The sequence below is a fragment of the Symphalangus syndactylus genome, chromosome 23 (genome assembly GCF_028878055.3).
Source record: "Symphalangus syndactylus isolate Jambi chromosome 23, NHGRI_mSymSyn1-v2.1_pri, whole genome shotgun sequence".
In the NCBI taxonomy this organism is placed as follows: Eukaryota; Metazoa; Chordata; class Mammalia; order Primates; family Hylobatidae; genus Symphalangus; species Symphalangus syndactylus.
In genome coordinates this window covers 75,181,096-75,202,582 of record NC_072445.2, presented here as the reverse complement: position 1 = coordinate 75,202,582, position 21,487 = coordinate 75,181,096, and positions in this window count along the sequence as shown.

Genomic DNA, 21,487 nt, shown 5'->3' with positions numbered 1-21,487 from the left:
TCAGAAAAAAGTTTCACAGAATGCTTCTGTGTAGTTTATATTTGAATATATTCCTTTTTCCACTACTACGCTCTTAGCGCTCCAAATGTCCAGTTGCATTTTCTACAGAAAGAGTGTTCAGATCTGCTCAATCAAAAGTATGGTTTAACTCTGTTAGCTGAATGCACAGATTAGAAAGAAGCTTCACCGAATGATTCTGTGTAGTTTATATTTGAAGACATTCCTTTTTCCACTATTACCCTCTTAGCGCTCCGAATCTCCACTTGCATTTTCTACAAAAAGAGTGTTTCATAACTGCTCAATCAAAAATATGTTTTATCTCTGTTAACTGAATTTACAGATCAGAAATAAGTTTCACAGAATGCATCTGTGTAGTTTTTATTTGAAGATATTCTTTTTCCCAATGTAGGCCTCTTAGCGCTTAGCATGTCCAATTGCAGTTTCTACAGAAAGAGTGTTTCAGAACGGCTCAATCAAAAGTAAGGTTCAACTCTGTTAGTTGAATGCACAGAACAAAAAGGGTTTTCACTGAATGCTACTGTGTAGTTTATATTTGAATATATTCCTTTTTCCACTATTACCCTCTTAGCGCTCCGAATGTCCACTTGCATTTTCTACAGAAAGAGTGTTCAGAACTGCGCAATCAAATGAATGGTTTAACTCTGTTAGCTTAATGAACATATCAGAAATAAGTTTCACACAATGCTTCTGTGTAGTTTTTATTTGAAGATATTATTTTTCCCAATATAGTCCTCTTAGCGCTCAGAATGTCCAATTGCATTTTCTACAGAAAGAGTGTTTCAGAAAGGCTCAATCAAAAGTAAGGTTCAACTCTGTTAGTTGAATGCACAGAACAGAAAGAAGTTTCATACAATGCTTCTGTGTAGTTTATATTTGAACATATTCTTTTTTCCACTATTACCCACTTAGCGCTACGAATGTCCAGTTGCATTTTCTACAGACAGAGTGTTTCAAAACTGTTCAATCAAAAGTATGGTTTAACTCTGTTAGCTGAATGCTCAGATCAGAAAGAAGTTTCACAGAATGCTTCTGTGTAGTTTATATTTGAATATATTCCTTTTTCCACTACTACTCTCTTAGCGCTCCAAATGTCCAGTTGCATTTTCTACAGAAAGAGTGTTCAGATCTGCTCAATCAAAAGTATGGTTTAACTCTGTTAGCTGAATGCACAGATCAGAAAGAAGTTTCACGGAATGATTCTGTGTAGTTTATATTTGGAGACTTTCCTTTTTCCACTATTACCCTCTTAGCGCTCCGAATCTCCACTTGCATTTTCTACAGAAAGAGTGTTTCAGAACGGCTCAATCAAAACTAAGGTTCAACTCTTTTAGTTGAACAAACAGAACAGAAAGAAGTTTCACACAATTCTTCTGTGTAGTTTTTATTTGTAGACATTCTTTTTCCCAATATAGGCCTCTTAGCACTCAGAATGTCCAATTGCAGTTTCTACAGAAAGAGTGTTTCAGAACGGCTCAATCAAATTAAGGTTCAACTCTGTTAGTTGAATGCACAGAACAGAAAGAAGTTTCATACAATGCTTCTGTGTAGTTTATATTTGAACATATTTTTTTTCCACTATTACCCACTTAGCAATACGAATGTCCAGTTGCATTTTCTACAGACAGAGTGTTTCAAAACTGCTCAATCAAAAGTATGGTTTAACACTGTTAGCTGAATGTTCAGATCAGAAAGAAGTTTCACAGAATGCTTCTGTGTAGTTTATATTTGAATATATTCCTTTTTCCACTACTACGCTCTTAGCGCTCCAAATGTCCAGTTGCATTTTCTACAGAAAGAGTGTTCAGATCTGCTCAATCAAAAGTATGGTTTAACTCTGTTAGCTGAATGCACAGATCAGAAAGAAGTTTCACCGAATGATTCTGTGTAGTTTATATTTGAAGACATTCCTTTTTCCACTATTACCCACTTAGCGCTCCGAATCTCCACTTGCATTTTCTACAAAAAGTGTGTTTCATAACTGCTCAATCAAAAATATGTTTTATCTCTGTTAACTGAATTTACAGATCAGAAATAAGTTTCACAGAATGCATCTGTGTAGTTTTTATTTGAAGATATTCTTTTTCCCAATGTAGGCCTCTTAGCGCTTAGCATGTCCAATTGCAGTTTCTACAGAAAGAGTGTTTCAGAACGGCTCAATCAAAAGTAAGGTTCAACTCTGTTAGTTGAATGCACAGAACAGAAAGAATTTTCACAGAATTCTACTGTGTAGTTTATATTTGAATATATTCCTTTTTCCACTATTACCCTCTTAGCGCTCCGAATGTCCACTTGCATTTTCTACAGAAAGAGTGTTCAGAACTGCGCAATCAAAAGTATGGTTTAACGCTGTTAGCTTAATGAACATATCAGAAATAAGTTTCACACAATGGTTCAGTGTAGTTTTTATTTGAAGATATTATTTTTCCCAATATAGGCCTCTTAGCACTCAGAATGTCCAATTGCAGTTTCTACAGAAAGAGTGTTTCAGAAAGGCTCAATCAAAAGTAAGGTTCAACTCTGTTAGTTGAATGCACAGAACAGAAAGCAGTTTTATACACTGCTTCTGTGTAGTTTATATTTGAACATATTCTTTTTTCCACAATTACCCACTTAGCGCTACGAATGTCCAGTTGCATTTTCTACAGACAGAGTGTTTCAAAACTGCTCAATCAAAAATATGGTTTAACTCTGTTAGCTGAATGCTCAGATCAGAAAGAAGTTTCACAGAATCCTTCTGTGTAGTTTATATTTGAATATATTCCTTTTTCCACTACTACTCTCTTAGCGCTCCAAATGTCCAGTTGCATTTTCTACAGAAAGAGAGTTCAGATCTGCTCAATCAAAAGTATGGTTTAACTCTGTTAGCTGAATGCACAGATCAGAAAGAAGTTTCACAGAATGATTCTGTGTAGTTTATATTTGGAGACATTCCTTTTTCCACTATTACCCTCTTAGCGCTCCGAATCTCCACTTGCATTTTCTACAGAAAGAGTGTTTCAGAACGGCTCAATCAAAACTAAGGTTCAACCCTTTTAGTTGAACAAACAGAACAGAAAGAAGTTTCACACAATTCTTCTGTGTAGTTTTTATTTGTAGACATTCTTTTTCCCAATATAGGCCTCTTAGCGCTCAGAATGTCCAATTGCAGTTTCTACAGAAAGAGTGTTTCAGAACGGCTCAATCAAAAGTAAGGTTCAACTCTGTTAGTTGAATGCACAGAACAGAAAGAAGTTTCATACAATGCTTATGTGTAGTTTATATTTGAACATATTCTTTTTTCCACTATTACCCACTTAGCGCTACGAATGTCCAGTTGCATTTTCTACAGACAGAGTGTTTCAAAACTGCTCAATCAAAAGTATGGTTTAACTCTGTTAGCTGAATGCTCAGATCAGAAAAAAGTTTCACAGAATGCTTCTGTGTAGTTTATATTTGAATATATTCCTTTTTCCACTACTACGCTCTTAGCGCTCCAAATGTCCAGTTGCATTTTCTACAGAAAGAGTGTTCAGATCTGCTCAATCAAAAGTATGGTTTAACTCTGTTAGCTGAATGCACAGATCAGAAAGAAGTTTCACCGAATGATTCTGTGTAGTTTATATTTGAAGACATTCCTTTTTCCACTATTACCCTCTTAGCGCTCCGAATCTCCACTTGTATTTTCTACAAAAAGAGTGTTTCATAACTGCTCAATCAAAAATATGTTTTATCTCTGTTAACTGAATTTACAGATCAGAAATAAGTTTCACAGAATGCATCTGTGTAGTTTTTATTTGAATATATTCTTTTTCCCAATGTAGGCCTCTTAGCGCTTAGCATGTCCAATTGCAGTTCCTACAGAAAGAGTGTTTCAGAACGGCTCAATCAAAAGTAAGGTTCAACTTTGTTAGTTGAATGCACAGAACAGAAAGAATTTTCACAGAATGCTACTGTGTAGTTTATATTTGAATATATTCCTTTTTCCAATATACCCTCTTAGCGCTCCGAATGTCCACTTGCATTTTCTACAGAAAGAGTGTTCAGAACTGCACAATCAAAAGTATGGTTTAACTCTGTTAGCTTAATGAACATATCAGAAATAAGTTTCACACAATGCTTCTGTGTAGTTTTTATTTGAAGATATTATGTTTCCCAATAGAGGCCTCTTAGCGCTCAGAATGTCCAATTGCAGTTTCTACAGAAAGAGTGTTTCAGAAAGGCTCAATCAAAAGTAAGGTTCAACTCTGTTAGTTGAATGCACAGAACAGAAAGAATTTTCACAGAATGCTACTGTGTAGTTTATATTTGAATATATTCCTTTTTCCACTATTACCCTCTTAGCGCTCCGAATCTCCATTGCATTTTCTACAGAAAGAGTGTTTCAGAACGGCTCAATCAAAACTAAGGTTCAACTCTTTTAGTTGAACAAACAGAACAGAAAGAAGTTTCACACAATTCTTCTGTGTAGTTTTTATTTGTAGACATTCTTTTTCCCAATATAGGCCTCTTAGCGCTCAGAATGTCCAATTGCAGTTTCTACAGAAAGAGTGTTTCAGAACGGCTCAATCAAAAGTAAGGTTCAACTCTGTTAGTTGAATGCACAGAACAGAAAGAAGTTTCATACAATGCTTCTGTGTAGTTTATATTTGAACATATTCTTTTTTCCACTATTACCCACTTAGCGCTACGAATGTCCAGTTGCATTTTCTACAGACAGAGTGTTTCAAAACTGCTCAATCAAAAGTATGGTTTAACTCTGTTAGCTGAATGCTCAGATCAGAAAAAAGTTTCACAGAATGCTTCTGTGTAGTTTATATTTGAATATATTCCTTTTTCCACTACTACGCTCTTAGCGCTCCAAATGTCCAGTTGCATTTTCTACAGAAAGAGTGTTCAGATCTGCTCAATCAAAAGTATGGTTTAACTCTGTTAGCTGAATGCACAGATCAGAAAGAAGTTTCACCGAATGATTCTGTGTAGTTTATATTTGAAGACATTCCTTTTTCCACTATTACCCTCTTAGCGCTCCGAATCTCCACTTGCATTTTCTACAAAAAGAGTGTTTCATAACTGCTCAATCAAAAATATGTTTTATCTCTGTTAACTGAATTTACAGATCAGAAATAAGTTTCACAGAATGCATCTGTGTAGTTTTTATTTGAAGATATTCTTTTTCCCAATGTAGGCCTCTTAGCGCTTAGCATGTCCAATTGCAGTTTCTACAGAAAGAGTGTTTCAGAATTGCTCAATCAAAAGTAAGGTTCAACTCTGTTAGTTGAATGCACAGAACAGAAAGAATTTTCACAGAATGCTACTGTGTAGTTTATATTTGAATATATTCCTTTTTCCACTATACCCTCTTTGTGCTCCGAATGTCCACTTGCATTTTCTACAGAAAGAGTGTTCAGAACTGCGCAATCAAAAGTATGGTTTAATTCTGTTAGCTTAATGAACATATCAGAAATAAGTTTCACACAATGCTTCTGTGTAGTTTTTATTTGAAGATATTATTTTTCCCAATAGAGGCCTCTTAGCGCTCAGAATGTCCAATTGCAGTTTCTACAGAAAGAGTGTTTCAGAAAGGCTCAATCAAAAGTATGGTTCAACTCTGTTAGTTGAATGCACAGAACAGAAAGAAGTTTCATACAATGCTTCTGTGTAGTTTATATTTGAACATATTCTTTTTCCCCTATTACCCACTTAGCGCTACGAATGTCCAGTTGCATTTTCTACAGACAGAGTGTTTCAAAACTGCTCAATCAAAAGTATGGTTTAACTCTGTTAGCTGAATGCTCAGATCAGAAAGAAGTTTCACAGAATGCTTCTGTGTAGTTTATATTTGAATATATTCCTTTTTCCACTACTACGCTCTTAGCGCTCCAAATGTCCAGTTGCATTTTCTACAGAAAGAGTGTTCAGATCTGCTCAATCAAAAGTATGGTTTAACTCTGTTAGCTGAATGCACAGATCAGAAAGAAGTTTCACGGAATGATTCTGTGTAGTTTATATTTGGAGACATTCCTTTTTCCACTATTACCCTCTTAGCGCTCCGAATCTCCACTTGCATTTTCTACAGAAAGAGTGTTTCAGAACGGCTCAATCAAAACTAAGGTTCAACTCTTTTAGTTGAACAAACAGAACAGAAAGAAGTTTCACACAATTCTTCTGTGTAGTTTTTATTTGTAGACATTCTTTTTCCCAATATAGGCCTCTTAGCACTCAGAATGTCCAATTGCAGTTTCTACAGAAAGAGTGTTTCAGAACGGCTCAATCAAATTAAGGTTCAACTCTGTTAGTTGAATGCACAGAACAGAAAGAAGTTTCATACAATGCTTCTGTGTAGTTTATATTTGAACATATTTTTTTTCCACTATTACCCACTTAGCAATACGAATGTCCAGTTGCATTTTCTACAGACAGAGTGTTTCAAAACTGCTCAATCAAAAGTATGGTTTAACACTGTTAGCTGAATGTTCAGATCAGAAAGAAGTTTCACAGAATGCTTCTGTGTAGTTTATATTTGAATATATTCCTTTTTCCACTACTACGCTCTTAGCGCTCCAAATGTCCAGTTGCATTTTCTACAGAAAGAGTGTTCAGATCTGCTCAATCAAAAGTATGGTTTAACTCTGTTAGCTGAATGCACAGATCAGAAAGAAGTTTCACCGAATGATTCTGTGTAGTTTATATTTGAAGACATTCCTTTTTCCACTATTACCCACTTAGCGCTCCGAATCTCCACTTGCATTTTCTACAAAAAGTGTGTTTCATAACTGCTCAATCAAAAATATGTTCTATCTCTGTTAACTGAATTTACAGATCAGAAATAAGTTTCACAGAATGCATCTGTGTAGTTTTTATTTGAAGATATTCTTTTTCCCAATGTAGGCCTCTTAGCGCTTAGCATGTCCAATTGCAGTTTCTACAGAAAGAGTGTTTCAGAACGGCTCAATCAAAAGTAAGGTTCAACTCTGTTAGTTGAATGCACAGAACAGAAAGAATTTTCACAGAATGCTACTGTGTAGTTTATATTTGAATATATTCCTTTTTCCACTATTACCCTCTTAGCGCTCCGAATGTCCACTTGCATTTTCTACAGAAAGAGTGTTCAGAACTGCGCAATCAAAAGTATGGTTTAACGCTGTTAGCTTAATGAACATATCAGAAATAAGTTTCACACAATGGTTCAGTGTAGTTTTTATTTGAAGATATTATTTTTCCCAATATAGGCCTCTTAGCACTCAGAATGTCCAATTGCAGTTTCTACAGAAAGAGTGTTTCAGAAAGGCTCAATCAAAAGTAAGGTTCAACTCTGTTAGTTGAATGCACAGAACAGAAAGTAGTTTTATACACTGCTTCTGTGTAGTTTATATTTGAACATATTCTTTTTTCCACAATTACCCACTTAGCGCTACGAATGTCCAGTTGCATTTTCTACAGACAGAGTGTTTCAAAACTGCTCAATCAAAAATATGGTTTAACTCTGTTAGCTGAATGCTCAGATCAGAAAGAAGTTTCACAGAATCCTTCTGTGTAGTTTATATTTGAATATATTCCTTTTTCCACTACTACTCTCTTAGCGCTCCAAATGTCCAGTTGCATTTTCTACAGAAAGAGAGTTCAGATCTGCTCAATCAAAAGTATGGTTTAAGTCTGTTAGCTGAATGCACAGATCAGAAAGAAGTTTCACAGAATGATTCTGTGTAGTTTATATTTGGAGACATTCCTTATTCCACTATTACCCTCTTAGCGCTCCGAATCTCCACTTGCATTTTCTACAGAAAGAGTGTTTCAGAACGGCTCAATCAAAACTAAGGTTCAACCCTTTTAGTTGAACAAACAGAACAGAAAGAAGTTTCACACAATTCTTCTGTGTAGTTTTTATTTGTAGACATTCTTTTTCCCAATATAGGCCTCTTAGCGCTCAGAATGTCCAATTGCAGTTTCTACAGAAAGAGTGTTTCAGAACGGCTCAATCAAAAGTAAGGTTCAACTCTGTTAGTTGAATGCACAGAACAGAAAGAAGTTTCATACAATGCTTATGTGTAGTTTATATTTGAACATATTCTTTTTTCCACTATTACCCACTTAGCGCTACGAATGTCCAGTTGCATTTTCTACAGACAGAGTGTTTCAAAACTGCTCAATCAAAAGTATGGTTTAACTCTGTTAGCTGAATGCTCAGATCAGAAAAAAGTTTCACAGAATGCTTCTGTGTAGTTTATATTTGAATATATTCCTTTTTCCACTACTACGCTCTTAGCGCTCCAAATGTCCAGTTGCATTTTCTACAGAAAGAGTGTTCAGATCTGCTCAATCAAAAGTATGGTTTAACTCTGTTAGCTGAATGCACAGATCAGAAAGAAGTTTCACCGAATGATTCTGTGTAGTTTATATTTGAAGACATTCCTTTTTCCACTATTACCCTCTTAGCGCTCCGAATCTCCACTTGCATTTTCTACAAAAAGAGTGTTTCATAACTGCTCAATCAAAAATATGTTTTATCTCTGTTAACTGAATTTACAGATCAGAAATAAGTTTCACAGAATGCATCTGTGTAGTTTTTATTTGAAGATATTCTTTTTCCCAATGTAGGCCTCTTAGCGCTTAGCATGTCCAATTGCAGTTTCTACAGAAAGAGTGTTTCAGAACGGCTCAATCAAAAGTAAGGTTCAACTCTGTTAGTTGAATGCACAGAACAGAAAGAATTTTCACAGAATGCTAATGTGTAGTTTATATTTGAATATATTCCTTTTTCCAATATACCCTCTTAGCGCTCCGAATGTCCACTTGCATTTTCTACAGAAAGAGTGTTCAGAACTGCGCAATCAAAAGTATGGTTTAACTCTGTTAGCTTAATGAACATATCAGAAATAAGTTTCACACAATGCTTCTGTGTAGTTTTTATTTGAAGATATTATGTTTCCCAATAGAGGCCTCTTAGCGCTCAGAATGTCCAATTGCAGTTTCTACAGAAAGAGTGTTTCAGAAAGGCTCAATCAAAAGTAAGGTTCAACTCTGTTAGTTGAATGCACAGAACAGAAAGAATTTTCACAGAATGCTACTGTGTAGTTTATATTTGAATATATTCCTTTTTCCACTATTACCCTCTTAGCGCTCCGAATCTCCATTGCATTTTCTACAGAAAGAGTGTTTCAGAACGGCTCAATCAAAACTAAGGTTCAACTCTTTTAGTTGAACAAACAGAACAGAAAGAAGTTTCACACAATTCTTCTGTGTAGTTTTTATTTGTAGACATTCTTTTTCCCAATATAGGCCTCTTAGCGCTCAGAATGTCCAATTGCAGTTTCTACAGAAAGAGTGTTTCAGAACGGCTCAATCAAAAGTAAGGTTCAACTCTGTTAGTTGAATGCACAGAACAGAAAGAAGTTTCATACAATGCTTCTGTGTAGTTTATATTTGAACATATTCTTTTTTCCACTATTACCCACTTAGCGCTACGAATGTCCAGTTGCATTTTCTACAGACAGAGTGTTTCAAAACTGCTCAATCAAAAGTATGGTTTAACTCTGTTAGCTGAATGCTCAGATCAGAAAAAAGTTTCACAGAATGCTTCTGTGTAGTTTATATTTGAATATATTCCTTTTTCCACTACTACGCTCTTAGCGCTCCAAATGTCCAGTTGCATTTTCTACAGAAAGAGTGTTCAGATCTGCTCAATCAAAAGTATGGTTTAACTCTGTTAGCTGAATGCACAGATCAGAAAGAAGTTTCACCGAATGATTCTGTGTAGTTTATATTTGAAGACATTCCTTTTTCCACTATTACCCTCTTAGCGCTCCGAATCTCCACTTGCATTTTCTACAAAAAGAGTGTTTCATAACTGCTCAATCAAAAATATGTTTTATCTCTGTTAACTGAATTTACAGATCAGAAATAAGTTTCACAGAATGCATCTGTGTAGTTTTTATTTGAAGATATTCTTTTTCCCAATGTAGGCCTCTTAGCGCTTAGCATGTCCAATTGCAGTTTCTACAGAAAGAGTGTTTCAGAATTGCTCAATCAAAAGTAAGGTTCAACTCTGTTAGTTGAATGCACAGAACAGAAAGAATTTTCACAGAATGCTACTGTGTAGTTTATATTTGAATATATTCCTTTTTCCACTATACCCTCTTTGTGCTCCGAATGTCCACTTGCATTTTCTACAGAAAGAGTGTTCAGAACTGCGCAATCAAAAGTATGGTTTAATTCTGTTAGCTTAATGAACATATCAGAAATAAGTTTCACACAATGCTTCTGTGTAGTTTTTATTTGAAGATATTATTTTTCCCAATAGAGGCCTCTTAGCGCTCAGAATGTCCAATTGCAGTTTCTACAGAAAGAGTGTTTCAGAAAGGCTCAATCAAAAGTATGGTTCAACTCTGTTAGTTGAATGCACAGAACAGAAAGAAGTTTCATACAATGCTTCTGTGTAGTTTATATTTGAACATATTCTTTTTCCACTATTACCCACTTAGCGCTACGAATGTCCAGTTGCATTTTCTACAGACAGAGTGTTTCAAAACTGCTCAATCAAAAGTATGGTTTAACTCTGTTAGCTGAATGCTCAGATCAGAAAGAAGTTTCACAGAATGCTTCTGTGTAGTTTATATTTGAATATATTCCTTTTTCCACTACTACGCTCTAAGCGCTCTAAATGTCCAGTTGCATTTTCAACAGAAAGAGTGTTCAGATCTGCTCAATCAAAAGTATGGTTTAACTTTGTTAGCTGAATGCACAGATCAGAAAGAAGTTTCACCGAATGATTCTGTGTAGTTTATATTTGAAGACATTCCTTTTTCCACTATTACCCTCTTAGCGTACCGAATCTCCACTTGCATTTTCTACAAAAAGAGTGTTTCATAACTGCTCAATCAAAAATATGTTTTATCTCTGTTAACTGAATTTACAGATCAGAAATAAGTTTCACAGAATGCATCTGTGTAGTTTTTATTTGAAGATATTCTTTTTCCCAATGTAGGCCTCTTAGCGCTTAGCATGTCCAATTGCAGTTTCTACAGAAAGAGTGTTTCAGAAAGGCTCAATCAAAAGTAAGGTTCAACTCTGTTAGTTGAATGCACAGAACAGAAAGAATTTTCACAGAATGCTACTGTGTAGTTTATATTTGAATATATTCCTTTTTCCACTATTACCCTCTTAGCGCTCCGAATCTCCATTGCATTTTCTACAGAAAGAGTGTTTCAGAACGGCTCAATCAAAACTAAGGTTCAACTCTTTTAGTTGAACAAACAGAACAGAAAGAAGTTTCACACAATTCTTCTGTGTAGTTTTTATTTGTAGACATTCTTTTTCCCAATATAGGCCTCTTAGCGCTCAGAATGTCCAATTGCAGTTTCTACAGAAAGAGTGTTTCAGAACGGCTCAATCAAAAGTAAGGTTCAACTCTGTTAGTTGAATGCACAGAACAGAAAGAAGTTTCATACAATGCTTCTGTGTAGTTTATATTTGAACATATTATTTTTCCACTATTACCCACTTAGCGCTACGAATGTCCAGTTACATTTACTACAGACAGAGTGTTTCAAAATTGCTCAATCAAAAGTAAGGTTTAACTCTGTTAGCTGAATGCTCAGATCAGAAAAAAGTTTCACAGAATGCTTCTGTGTAGTTTATATTTGAATATATTCCTTTTTCCACTACTACGCTCTTAGCGCTCCAAATGTCCAGTTGCATTTTCTACAGAAAGAGTGTTCAGATCTGCTCAATCAAAAGTATGGTTTAACTCTGTTAGCTGAATGCACAGATCAGAAAGAAGTTTCACCGAATGATTCTGTGTAGTTTATATTTGAAGACATTCCTTTTTCCACTATTACCCTCTTAGCGCTCCGAATCTCCACTTGCATTTTCTACAAAAAGAGTGTTTCATAACTGCTCAATCAAAAATATGTTTTATCTCTGTTAACTGAATTTGCAGATCAGAAATAAGTTTCACAGAATGCATCTGTGTAGTTTTTATTTGAAGATATTCTTTTTCCCAATGTAGGCCTCTAAGCGCTTAGCATGTCCAATTGCAGTTTCTACAGAAAGAGTGTTTCAGAACGGCTCAATCAAAAGTAAGGTTCAACTCTGTTAGTTGAATGCACAGAACAGAAAGAATTTTCACAGAATGCTACTGTGTAGTTTATATTTGAATATATTCCTTTTTCCACTATACCCTCTTAGCGCTCCGAATGTCCACTTGCATTTTCTACAGAAAGAGTGTTCAGAACTGCGCAATCAAAAGTATGGTTTAACTCTGTTAGCTTAATGAACATATCAGAAATAAGTTTCACACAATGCTTCTGTGTAGTTTTTATTTGAAGATATTATGTTTCCCAATAGAGGCCTCTTAGCGCTCAGAATGTCCAATTGCAGTTTCTACAGAAAGAGTGTTTCAGAAAGGCTCAATCAAAAGTAAGGTTCAACTCTGTTAGTTGAATGCACAGAACAGAAAGAATTTTCACAGAATGCTACTGTGTAGTTTATATTTGAATATATTCCTTTTTCCACTATTACCCTCTTAGCGCTCCGAATCTCCATTGCATTTTCTACAGAAAGAGTGTTTCAGAACGTCTCAATCAAAACTAAGGTTCAACTCTTTTAGTTGAACAAACAGAACAGAAAGAAGTTTCACACAATTCTTCTGTGTAGTTTTTATTTGTAGACATTCTTTTTCCCAATATAGGCCTCTTAGCGCTCAGAATGTACAATTGCAGTTTCTACAGAAAGAGTGTTTCAGAACGGCTCAATCAAAAGTAAGGTTCAACTCTGTTAGTTGAATGCACAGAACAGAAAGAAGTTTCATACAATGCTTCTGTGTAGTTTATATTTGAACATATTCTTTTTTCCACTATTACCCACTTAGCGCTACGAATGTCCAGTTGCATTTTCTACAGACAGAGTGTTTCAAAACTGCTCAATCAAAAGTATGGTTTAACTCTGTTAGCTGAATGCTCAGATCAGAAAAAAGTTTCACAGAATGCTTCTGTGTAGTTTATATTTGAATATATTCCTTTTTCCACTACTACGCTCTTAGCGCTCCAAATGTCCATTTGCATTTTCTACAGAAAGAGTGTTCAGATCTGCTCAATCAAAAGTATGGTTTAACTCTGTTAGCTGAATGCACAGATCAGAAAGAAGTTTCACCGAATGATTCTGTGTAGTTTATATTTGAAGACATTCCTTTTTCCACTATTACCCTCTTAGCGCTCCGAATCTCCACTTGCATTTTCTACAAAAAGAGTGTTTCATAACTGCTCAATCAAAAATATGTTTTATCTCTGTTAACTGAATTTACAGATCAGAAATAAGTTTCACAGAATGCATCTGTGTAGTTTTTATTTGAAGATATTCTTTTTCCCAATGTAGGCCTCTTAGCGCTTAGCATGTCCAATTGCAGTTTCTACAGAAAGAGTGTTTCAGAATTGCTCAATCAAAAGTAAGGTTCAACTCTGTTAGTTGAATGCACAGAACAGAAAGAATTTTCACAGAATGCTACTGTGTAGTTTATATTTGAATATATTCCTTTTTCCACTATACCCTCTTTGTGCTCCGAATGTCCACTTGCATTTTCTACAGAAAGAGTGTTCAGAACTGCGCAATCAAAAGTATGGTTTAATTCTGTTAGCTTAATGAACATATCAGAAATAAGTTTCACACAATGCTTCTGTGTAGTTTTTATTTGAAGATATTATTTTTCCCAATAGAGGCCTCTTAGCGCTCAGAATGTCCAATTGCAGTTTCTACAGAAAGAGTGTTTCAGAAAGGCTCAATCAAAAGTATGGTTCAACTCTGTTAGTTGAATGCACAGAACAGAAAGAAGTTTCATACAATGCTTCTGTGTAGTTTATATTTGAACATATTCTTTTTCCACTATTACCCACTTAGCGCTACGAATGTCCAGTTGCATTTTCTACAGACAGAGTGTTTCAAAACTGCTCAATCAAAAGTATGGTTTAACTCTGTTAGCTGAATGCTCAGATCAGAAAGAAGTTTCACAGAATGCTTCTGTGTAGTTTATATTTGAATATATTCCTTTTTCCACTACTACGCTCTTAGCGCTCCAAATGTCCAGTTGCATTTTCTACAGAAAGAGTGTTCAGATCTGCTCAATCAAAAGTATGGTTTAACTCTGTTAGCTGAATGCACAGATCAGAAAGAAGTTTCACCGAATGATTCTGTGTAGTTTATATTTGAAGACATTCCTTTTTCCACTATTACCCACTTAGCGCTCCGAATCTCCACTTGCATTTTCTACAAAAAGTGTGTTTCATAACTGCTCAATCAAAAATATGTTCTATCTCTGTTAACTGAATTTACAGATCAGAAATAAGTTTCACAGAATGCATCTGTGTAGTTTTTATTTGAAGATATTCTTTTTCCCAATGTAGGCCTCTTAGCGCTTAGCATGTCCAATTGCAGTTTCTACAGAAAGAGTGTTTCAGAACGGCTCAATCAAAAGTAAGGTTCAACTCTGTTAGTTGAATGCACAGAACAGAAAGTATTTTCACAGAATGCTACTGTGTAGTTTATATTTGAATATATTCCTTTTTCCACTATTACCCTCTTAGCGCTCCGAATGTCCACTTGCATTTTCTACAGAAAGAGTGTTCAGAACTGCGCAATCAAAAGTATGGTTTAACGCTGTTAGCTTAATGAACATATCAGAAATAAGTTTCACACAATGGTTCAGTGTAGTTTTTATTTGAAGATATTATTTTTCCCAATATAGGCCTCTTAGCACTCAGAATGTCCAATTGCAGTTTCTACAGAAAGAGTGTTTCAGAAAGGCTCAATCAAAAGTAAGGTTCAACTCTGTTAGTTGAATGCACAGAACAGAAAGTAGTTTTATACACTGCTTCTGTGTAGTTTATATTTGAACATATTCTTTTTTCCACAATTACCCACTTAGCGCTACGAATGTCCAGTTGCATTTTCTACAGACAGAGTGTTTCAAAACTGCTCAATCAAAAATATGGTTTAACTCTGTTAGCTGAATGCTCAGATCAGAAAGAAGTTTCACAGAATCCTTCTGTGTAGTTTATATTTGAATATATTCCTTTTTCCACTACTACTCTCTTAGCGCTCCAAATGTCCAGTTGCATTTTCTACAGAAAGAGAGTTCAGATCTGCTCAATCAAAAGTATGGTTTAACTCTGTTAGCTGAATGCACAGATCAGAAAGAAGTTTCACAGAATGATTCTGTGTAGTTTATATTTGGAGACATTCCTTTTTCCACTATTACCCTCTTAGCGCTCCGAATCTCCACTTGCATTTTCTACAGAAAGAGTGTTTCAGAACGGCTCAATCAAAACTAAGGTTCAACTCCTTTAGTTGAACAAACAGAACAGAAAGAAGTTTCACACAATTCTTCTGTGTAGTTTTTATTTGTAGACATTCTTTTTCCCAATATAGGCCTCTTAGCGCTCAGAATGTCCAATTGCAGTTTCTACAGAAAGAGTGTTTCAGAACGGCTCAATCAAAAGTAAGGTTCAACTCTGTTAGTTGAATGCACAGAACAGAAAGAAGTTTCATACAATGCTTCTGTGTAGTTTATATTTGAACATATTATTTTTCCACTATTACCCACTTAGCGCTATGAATGTCCAGTTACATTTACTACAGACAGAGTGTTTCAAAACTGCTCAATCAAAAGTAAGGTTTAACTCTGTTAGCTGAATGCTCAGATCAGAAAAAAGTTTCACAGAATGCTTCTGTGTAGTTTATATTTGAATATATTCCTTTTTCCACTACTACGCTCTTAGCGCTCCAAATGTCCAGTTGCATTTTCTACAGAAAGAGTGTTCAGATCTGCTCAATCAAAAGTATGGTTTAACTCTGTTAGCTGAATGCACAGATCAGAAAGAAGTTTCACCGAATGATTCTGTGTAGTTTATATTTGAAGACATTCCTTTTTCCACTATTACCCTCTTAGCGCTCCGAATCTCCACTTGCATTTTCTACAAAAAGAGTGTTTCATAACTGCTCAATCAAAAATATGTTTTATCTCTGTTAACTGAATTTGCAGATCAGAAATAAGTTTCACAGAATGCATCTGTGTAGTTTTTATTTGAAGATATTCTTTTTCCCAATGTAGGCCTCTTAGCGCTTAGCATGTCCAATTGCAGTTTCTACAGAAAGAGTGTTTCAGAACGGCTCAATCAAAAGTAAGGTTCAACTCTGTTAGTTGAATGCACAGAACAGAAAGAATTTTCACAGAATGCTACTGTGTAGTTTATATTTGAATATATTCCTTTTTCCACTATACCCTCTTAGCGCTCCGAATGTCCACTTGCATTTTCTACAGAAAGAGTGTTCAGAACTGCGCAATCAAAAGTATGGTTTAATTCTGTTAGCTTAATGAACATATCAGAAATAAGTTTCACACAATGCTTCTGTGTAGTTTTTATTTGAAGATATTATTTTTCCCAATAGAGGCCTCTTAGCGCTCAGAATGTCCAATTGCAGTTTCTACAGAAAGAGTGTTTCAGAAAGGCTCAATCAAAAGTATGGTTCAACTCTGTTAGTTGAATGCACAGAACAGAAAGAAGTTTCATACAATGCTTCTGTGTAGTTTATATTTGAACATATTCTTTTTCCACTATTACCCACTTAGCGCTACGAATGTCCAGTTGCATTTTCTACAGACAGAGTGTTTCAAAACTGCTCAATCAAAAGTATGGTTTAACTCTGTTAGCTGAATGCTCAGATCAGAAAGAAGTTTCACAGAATGCTTCTGTGTAGTTTATATTTGAATATATTCCTTTTTCCACTACTACGCTCTTAGCGCTCCAAATGTCCAGTTGCATTTTCTACAGAAAGAGTGTTCAGATCTGCTCAATCAAAAGTATGGTTTAACTCTGTTAGCTGAATGCACAGATCAGAAAGAAGTTTCACCGAATGATTCTGTGTAGTTTATATTTGAAGACATTCCTTTTTCCACTATTACCCACTTAGCGCTCCGAATCTCCACTTGCATTTTCTACAAAAAGTGTGTTTCATAACTGCTCAATCAAAAATATGTTCTATCTCTGTTAACTGAATTTACAGATCAGAAATAAGTTTCACAGAATGCATCTGTGTAGTTTTTATTTGAAGATATTCTTTTTCCCAATGTAGGCCTCTTAGCGCTTAGCATGTCCAATTGCAGTTTCTACAGAAAGAGTGTTTCAGAACGGCTCAATCAAAAGTAAGGTTCAACTCTGTTAGTTGAATGCACAGAACAGAAAGTATTTTCACAGAATGCTACTGTGTAGTTTATATTTGAATATATTCCTTTTTCCACTATTACCCTCTTAGCGCTCCGAATGTCCACTTGCATTTTCTACAGAAAGAGTGTTCAGAACTGCGCAATCAAAAGTATGGTTTAACGCTGTTAGCTTAATGAACATATCAGAAATAAGTTTCACACAATGGTTCAGTGTAGTTTTTATTTGAAGATATTATTTTTCCCAATATAGGCCTCTTAGCACTCAGAATGTCCAATTGCAGTTTCTACAGAAAGAGTGTTTCAGAAAGGCTCAATCAAAAGTAAGGTTCAACTCTGTTAGTTGAATGCACAGAACAGAAAGTAGTTTTATACACTGCTTCTGTGTAGTTTATATTTGAACATATTCTTTTTTCCACAATTACCCACTTAGCGCTACGAATGTCCAGTTGCATTTTCTACAGACAGAGTGTTTCAAAACTGCTCAATCAAAAATATGGTTTAACTCTGTTAGCTGAATGCTCAGATCAGAAAGAAGTTTCACAGAATCCTTCTGTGTAGTTTATATTTGAATATATTCCTTTTTCCACTACTACTCTCTTAGCGCTCCAAATGTCCAGTTGCATTTTCTACAGAAAGAGAGTTCAGATCTGCTCAATCAAAAGTATGGTTTAACTCTGTTAGCTGAATGCACAGATCAGAAAGAAGTTTCACAGAATGATTCTGTGTAGTTTATATTTGGAGACATTCCTTTTTCCACTATTACCCTCTTAGCGCTCCGAATCTCCACTTGCATTTTCTACAGAAAGAGTGTTTCAGAACGGCTCAATCAAAACTAAGGTTCAACTCCTTTAGTTGAACAAACAGAACAGAAAGAAGTTTCACACAATTCTTCTGTGTAGTTTTTATTTGTAGACATTCTTTTTCCCAATATAGGCCTCTTAGCGCTCAGAATGTCCAATTGCAGTTTCTACAGAAAGAGTGTTTCAGAACGGCTCAATCAAAAGTAAGGTTCAACTCTGTTAGTTGAATGCACAGAACAGAAAGAAGTTTCATACAATGCTTCTGTGTAGTTTATATTTGAACATATTATTTTTCCACTATTACCCACTTAGCGCTATGAATGTCCAGTTACATTTACTACAGACAGAGTGTTTCAAAACTGCTCAATCAAAAGTAAGGTTTAACTCTGTTAGCTGAATGCTCAGATCAGAAAAAAGTTTCACAGAATGCTTCTGTGTAGTTTATATTTGAATATATTCCTTTTTCCACTACTACGCTCTTAGCGCTCCAAATGTCCAGTTGCATTTTCTACAGAAAGAGTGTTCAGATCTGCTCAATCAAAAGTATGGTTTAACTCTGTTAGCTGAATGCACAGATCAGAAAGAAGTTTCACCGAATGATTCTGTGTAGTTTATATTTGAAGACATTCCTTTTTCCACTATTACCCTCTTAGCGCTCCGAATCTCCACTTGCATTTTCTACAAAAAGAGTGTTTCATAACTGCTCAATCAAAAATATGTTTTATCTCTGTTAACTGAATTTGCAGATCAGAAATAAGTTTCACAGAATGCATCTGTGTAGTTTTTATTTGAAGATATTCTTTTTCCCAATGTAGGCCTCTTAGCGCTTAGCATGTCCAATTGCAGTTTCTACAGAAAGAGTGTTTCAGAACGGCTCAATCAAAAGTAAGGTTCAACTCTGTTAGTTGAATGCACAGAACAGAAAGAATTTTCACAGAATGCTACTGTGTAGTTTATATTTGAATATATTCCTTTTTCCACTATACCCTCTTAGCGCTCCGAATGTCCACTTGCATTTTCTACAGAAAGAGTGTTCAGAACTGCGCAATCAAAAGTATGGTTTAACTCTGTTAGCTTAATGAACATATCAGAAATAAGTTTCACACAATGCTTCTGTGTAGTTTTTATTTGAAGATATTTTTTTTCCAAATAGAGGCCTCTTAGCGCTCAGAATGTCCAATTGCAGTTTCTACAGAAAGAGTGTTTCAGAAAGGCTCAATCAAATGTAAGGTTCAACTCTGTTAGTTGAATGCACAGAACAGAAAGAAGTTTCATACAATGCTTCTGTGTAGTTTATATTTGAACATATTCTTTTTCCACTATTACCCACTTAGCGCTACGAATGTCCAGTTGCATTTTCTACGGACAGAGTGTTTCAAAACTGCTCAATCAAAAGTATGGTTTAACTCTGTTAGCTGAATGCTCAGATCAGAAAGAAGTTTCACAGAATGCTTCTGTGTAGTTTATATTTGAATATATTCCTTTTTCCACTACTACGCTCTTAGCGCTCCAAATGTCCAGTTGCATTTTCAACAGAAAGAGTGTTCAGATCTGCTCAATCAAAAGTATGGTTTAACTCTGTTAGCTGAATGCACAGATCAGAAAGAAGTTTCACCGAATGATTCTGTGTAGTTTATATTTGAAGACATTCCTTTTTCCACTATTACCCTCTTAGCGCTCCGAATCTCCACTTGCATTTTCTACAAAAAGAGTGTTTCATAACTGCTCAATCAAAAATATGTTTTATCTCTGTTAACTGAATTTACAGATCAGAAATAAGTTTCACAGAATGCATCTGTGTAGTTTTTATTTGAAGATATTCTTTTTCCCAATGTAGGCCTCTTAGCGCTTAGCATGTCCAATTGCAGTTTCTACAGAAAGAGTGTTTCAGAAAGGCTCAATCAAAAGTAAGGTTCAACTCTGTTAGTTGAATGCACAGAACAGAAAGAATTTTCACAGAATGCTACTGTGTAGTTTATATTTGAATATATTCCTTTTTCCACTATTACCCTCTTAGCGCTCCGAATCTCCATTGCATTTTCTACAGAAAGAGTGTTTCAGAACGGCTCAATCAAAACTAAGGTTCAACTCTTTTAGTTGAACAAACAGAACAGAAAGAAGTTTCACACAATTCTTCTGTGTAGTTTTTATTTGTAGACATTCTTTTTCCCAATATAGGCCTCTTAGCGCTCAGAATGTCCAATTGCAGTTTCTACAGAAAGAGTGTTTCAGAACGGCTCAATCAAAAGTAAGGTTCAACTCTGTTAGTTGAATGCACAGAACAGAAAGAAGTTTCATACAATGCTTCTGTGTAGTTTATATTTGAACATATTCTTTTTTCCACTATTACCCACTTAGCGCTACGAATGTCCAGTTGCATTTTCTACAGACAGAGTGTTTCAAAACTGCTCAATCAAAAGTATGGTTTAACTCTGTTAGCTGAATGCTCAGATCAGAAAAAAGTTTCACAGAATGCTTCTGTGTAGTTTATATTTGAATATATTCCTTTTTCCACTACTACGTTCTTAGCGCTCCAAATGTCCAGTTGCATTTTCTACAGAAAGAGTGTTCAGATCTGCTCAATCAAAAGTATGGTTTAACTCTGTTAGCTGAATGCACAGATTAGAAAGCAGTTTCACCGAATGATTCTGTGTAGTTTATATTTGAAGACATTCCTTTTTCCACTATTACCCTCTTAGCGCTCCGAATCTCCACTTGCATTTTCTACAAAAAGAGTGTTTCATAACTGCTCAATCAAAAATATGTTTTATCTCTGTTAACTGAATTTACAGATCAGAAATAAGTTTCACAGAATGCATCTGTGTAGTTTTTATTTGAAGATATTCTTTTTCCCAATGTAGGCCTCTTAGCGCTTAGCATGTCCAATTGCAGTTTCTACAGAAAGAGTGTTTCAGAACGGCTCAATCAAAAGTAAGGTTCAACTCTGTTAGTTGAATGCACAGAACAAAAAGAATTTTCACTGAATGCTACTGTGTAGTTTATATTTGAATATATTCCTTTTTCCACTATTACCCTCTTAGAGCTCCGAATGTCCACTTGCATTTTCTACAGAAAGAGTGTTCAGAACTGCGCAATCAAATGAATGGTTTAACTCTGTTAGCTTAATGAACATATCAGAAATAAGTTTCACACAATGGTTCTGTGTAGTTTTTATTTGAAGATATTATTTTTCCCAATATAGGCCTCTTAGCACTCAGAATGTCCAATTGCAGTTTCTACAGAAAGAGTGTTTCAGAAAGGCTCAATCAAAAGTAAGGTTCAACTCTGTTAGTTGAATGCACAGAACAGAAAGTAGTTTTATACACTGCTTCTGTGTAGTTTATATTTGAACATATTCTTTTTTCCACAATTAACCACTTAGCGCTACGAATGTCCAGTTGCATTTTCTACAGACAGAGTGTTTCAAAACTGCTCAATCAAAAATATGGTTTAAATCTGTTAGCTGAATGCTCAGATC